Below are 5,160 nucleotides of genomic sequence, written 5' to 3'. Positions count from 1 at the left end.
AGCACGTCATTAAATGCATCGTTAAACGTCATAATTTACGCGAACTGTCAGTTTTTGTAACAGATAACGCTGAGCTGCGTTAATACGGGGTTCCGTGTCAGCCATGTTTGTTTTTAAAACATGTAATTATTTAAAATTCGAACGACAGATGCGTTCGGAAGCGTTAATCGATTTTGAACGCGTGCGTTCATTTTAAACGATTATAATATAACATTTATTCAAAAATAAAGTTAACATATTGAAATATGAGTTATTGTAAATTTACAAATAAGTGAATTTAAGCCACTTTAAGCAATAAATAGTAAAAGTAATCTAATTGCGTTATGTTCAAAGGTAAAGTTTGAATTAATTGATGAACAATGTTATTGTTTTAATTATAATTGCTCGTATCAATTTCGGGTGCGTTCGTTTGAAGCCGCAACGAAACAGTTAATGGTCTGTTTAATTATAATTACTTTTGTAACAATTAAATTGAGTTTAATGATACGTAAAACACTTTTACAATAATAAATATGTTATTTTATGATCATACTAATAATATTAATACGAAAGTTTAGATGGATGGATGTTTGTTAGAGTTTGTAGCCTAAGATGAACGGGTTTCCATGAAATTTGCCTTAGTTGTAGAGGAAAGTCTGGAAGAATACAGGGGCTACTCGCATTGGTTTTTTTTTAATTCCGCGCGAACCAAAGCTAGTTACTCATAATGATAATCTAAGAAGTAAAAGGTTAGGTTTATGGGCATGTTATGAATCGCATGTAACAAGGAGAATGTTAGTTATGAGTGTGGTACAGCAGTAGAGGTAGACGTAGAAAGAGATGGATGGATTGTGTGAAAGGTGACATGATCAAGAAGGGAATGATGACTGAGATGACGTATGATAGAGTTATGTGGAGGACAAAAACCTGTTGCGTCACTACGGGAGTAGAATAAGGAGGAAGATGATGATAACGCGAATGAAATCGCAGCCAAAACTATTTTTTTTAACTTGATTGTTTTAATTACGTATATATTCTTACATGGCGTAATTTTTTAGTTACTGCTTTTTTTCTAATCGTGGTTCTTTAATAGAAATTTCTTTGTAAATATCTACTTCTATAAACAAGAAATGAAAGTTGCCAGATATTAAAATGTCAGTAACGAGCGAATTCCGTGCCTACGATATGTTTATAATCGCGTCATTTAAGGCGAAGCGAACTTTATAAGACAATAAAGAAAAAAATTAAAGAGAAAATGTTTAGTTACATATAAATAATAAATTACATAAAGCTGAGTACCTGTTTTTGTTTAATATATCAAAAGCAACGTAGAAAACACCTAAATTCGCTAAAATAGTGAAGAGACTATGCCCATAGACGACCGTAAAAGCATATACGTTTCTGCCTAATCAACTGATGATGGAAAACAAAGAAAGAGGGTATTTAACCTAACTATGAGTCTCATCTCTGCTACCTAACGCTTCTCATACTTCCCTTGTACCAAAAAGATGGGGAAGGGAAACGGAACTATGATTACGTCTTCTGTACCTACTCTCACCAGACGAAACAAAGAATCGAGCACTAGCGAGTCAGCCAATTCGTGCAACAGATGTTTTTGGTGTCTATCACTGTTTAGTTAGTTTAATTTGTGCCTATAGCTATATCGATTAATAATATAATTCCTCTGTTTTTTTAATATACAAAAACTGCCTGCCCTTAACAACATGGCTTTAATTCTCGCTTAATAAACGTGAGTGGTTTGATATGGCATTCCATGGCGCTCGTTACAGCCGCGGTTTTGATGGCCCCTTATTGACTAATTATTGCTTTTTGTCCCATAGCGTTGTGCGGCATCATTTAACGCGTATTTACGAATATACGACTAAACCTATTTGATATTTAAACAAAGACGGACTGGCTGGTTTCATTTGGATACATAGATTGAGGAAGAAAGAAGAAAGTATGTACGAAATTCAAATATGACAGCTAATTAAAATGGATGGAAGAGTAGTACATTGTGCATAGATACTTTCATTTGATATTCCATTAATTTACCAGCACACCTCATTTCTGTCGTTAAGCAACGCAACTTCATATTGTATTCAATTTTTCCAGATACTTGAAGTGTTCCCTGCATCTTTCAATATATAAAAAAACGTGAGTATTCAATCGAGTATCAATAAGCACAAAGTTTAAAAAATACTGGCCAGTTAGAAACACGTTATCGTATCGTTATTAACTATCGCGGTTAGATCCAACGATCGCGATAATATTCCCTAAAATGCCCACGTGCGCGAATGTCCGATGCCTTTTTAATTCCAGGCGATTTTAATGAACGCATCGATAACGCGCTAATATTATAGGTTAATTTATTTGCGGCCAGCACGCGATTTGTTTTTGAGCTACTGCTAACATACCATAGACAACTGTTATATTTACAAACTTGATAAAGACAATAATAATCAAAGATTAAATAGTGTTTTATTGCCTAATAACATCTATTGTTTCAGTGAATTCGAAATAAAACGTGCAATAATATTTCTGATTCTTTAGTCAGCTAGAAATATTTAAGTAGCGTTAAAATGTCGAAAAAATACTCTTAAGATCTTCATTTTTTTTTAATGTAAGGTAACAAACGACCACCGAAAGTCATAAAATTCTGGCAAAGATTATTGCGAACTACTACTGTTATGTTTTTTTTTTTATTTATTAAGTTTAACTATATCTTTCTACATCAGAGGCTTTTAAAAAAATGAAAACAAAAAATATAGATTATTGTCAAGATATACTGTAATAATGTATCTCATGGAATTCGTTGTAAAACCATTAATTTAACGTAACAGCACACAGGGTTGTGTCAGCGCTTGTTTTTGGGAATAAATTTGCATCGATTACAGACAGACGGACAGATAAATGTGTAATTAGACGATAAATTAACTTCCTTATGAAGGATGTTATGTCCAGATAAAAGGTCGCGTGGCATTATTGTACATACGACTAATTAGGGTGCGTAATTTAGTTTCCCATAAAAGGAAGCGCACACCTTCGCGTAAAATATCACTACTGTTATGCGATTGTCGAATGTTTCCAGTCCATTCAACTGTTTAGTCGCTCAACTAAAAACGGAGTAGTATGCGCACCTCCATATAAGCACCTAGAAATCAAAGTAACAGTTGTGGGACAGTCTAGTTTTAGGCGTGCGCACACTAAATAATAATATTTGGATTAACAGAATGGATAATAGAATAGGATTTCCAAATTATAATTATCAGAACCAAAAATTATTGTGAACATTACAGAAACATCTTGTACACCATATTAAATTAACATTAACTAGTTTTTTTTAAATAAACGTTTCGACAACAATATGCTTTTGAAACGTTCGATGTAGTTAGAGGTTTTACACTTTTACTACAGGCTTTTTTTATTTAATTAAGTAAACGAGCGGCGAGAACACAGAGATGGTTAACGACGCCCAAACATCCGCAACACCAGAGGAACTACAGATGCGTTGCGGAAATTAGGCTCCGTAATTTGTGCGGAAATCGTGCACTTTAACATAGCGTGCATATAATACGCATTGGGCGTTGAGTGCTAATGTTTATTTTATGTAAAGCGCGGCCGGGCGGCGCGAATTAGTCAAATCCAATTAGGGCACGCCGTATATTATTTATACATCAGGAACGGCTTTGTATATCCTTCATGTTTATGCAAGCCTGGTACCTGGTACATAGTTAATCACCAATGGACAATTTCCCATCCCAGTTTTTAGATATTTTATGGCACTGATCTATTTAAATGGATAGGTTAGCATGGAAATGGCAGCTTTTCCTTCCAAATTAAACGCATCTGTTAGTGACAGTTAACTTTATTTTGATTGTACAAAGTCGAAAAAACATCACTTCTTTTAGCCTATTTAAGGTAAGTTTATGGTCTCCGTCAGTTTCGAAATTTAAAAATCTTTACTAAAACGTGACAGTAAGAAGTTTTTTTTTATCTATCATTGTATTACGGATACAGTAAAAACATATTGTATGTAAAGAGTGAAGTAAGAGATGAGCATTTTAAAACTGTCTCCTTTGAAGTCTTACTCTTACTAATATTATAAATGCGAATGTTTAGATTGATGGATGTTTGTTAGAGTTTGTAGCCTTAACCGCTGAACGGATCTCGATGAAATTTGGCATAGATGTAGAGTAGTCTGGAAGAACACATAGGCTACTTAGTTTTAGTTTCACGCGAACGTAGCCGGGGCGAAAGCTAGTTGTCCATAATTTTATACTCGTCGGTGTGCTCTTTTTTATCGCGACAAAATAAACACGTGATATTTTTCGCACCTATTTAATTTATTTCCCGTATTTGTATTATTTTTTTAGCAAACAAGATTGAAACGTTTTTAATGTATCTCAAAAGATCTTTAAAGTGATTTACAAGATTATTTTTAATATGATTTAAACGATTTTGATTCTTAACTTAATTGAGTTAAAGGTTATATAAGTGCAAAAATAAATTTGTAAATACTTAATACATTTGGTAATTCGAAGCGTTAAACAGACGACAATCGGATCGCAGTTTGCGACGCGTTTGAAAACATTCGACTACAAATACGCCGTTTTGAGTACAGTGACACGAAAGTTCGGCGAAAGTTAGAAGCATGGTTTTAGGAACTGAATAAAATTTTAGATATAAGTTTAACGAATTGATTGGTATAACGTTATGTATGTTGTTCGTATTGTTTCGACACATTCAAGAAGTGTTTTGATTTTGACGTAGTAAAGCAACTATTTTTTTTCTACGACTGTAAATCGTAGTTGTTTGATAAACACACAAATTATGCAAAGAAGAATGTTTGCCATACTTTAAATGTTAATCCTTGTAAAAAAGGCGATTTACATATATATTATTTTAATTCAAATTGCATTTGAAAAACCGTACTTTCTTGTACCCTTAGCTGTCAAGGAGTGTCCAATGACACCTCGCTGATGTTTTGAAATAAGAACGCCGCATTCGCAATTTGAACCTACGAATTACAAGTTTAAAAAACGAAGGGAACGTTTTTTTTTTCTTTTACATTCAACCAGCAATATTATAATACAGTTTTAAGAATATTGAACCTTCTTGGTTTGTGATAAGAGTTCTGATTTGATTTTGGGTGATAAAATAATGTTTGTATGGCAACAC

This window comes from Papilio polytes, unplaced genomic scaffold, assembly GCF_000836215.1.
Source record: "Papilio polytes unplaced genomic scaffold, Ppol_1.0 DF822622.1, whole genome shotgun sequence".
Classification (NCBI taxonomy): Eukaryota; Metazoa; Arthropoda; class Insecta; order Lepidoptera; family Papilionidae; genus Papilio; species Papilio polytes.
Note: the sequence above shows the minus strand (reverse complement) of the source record.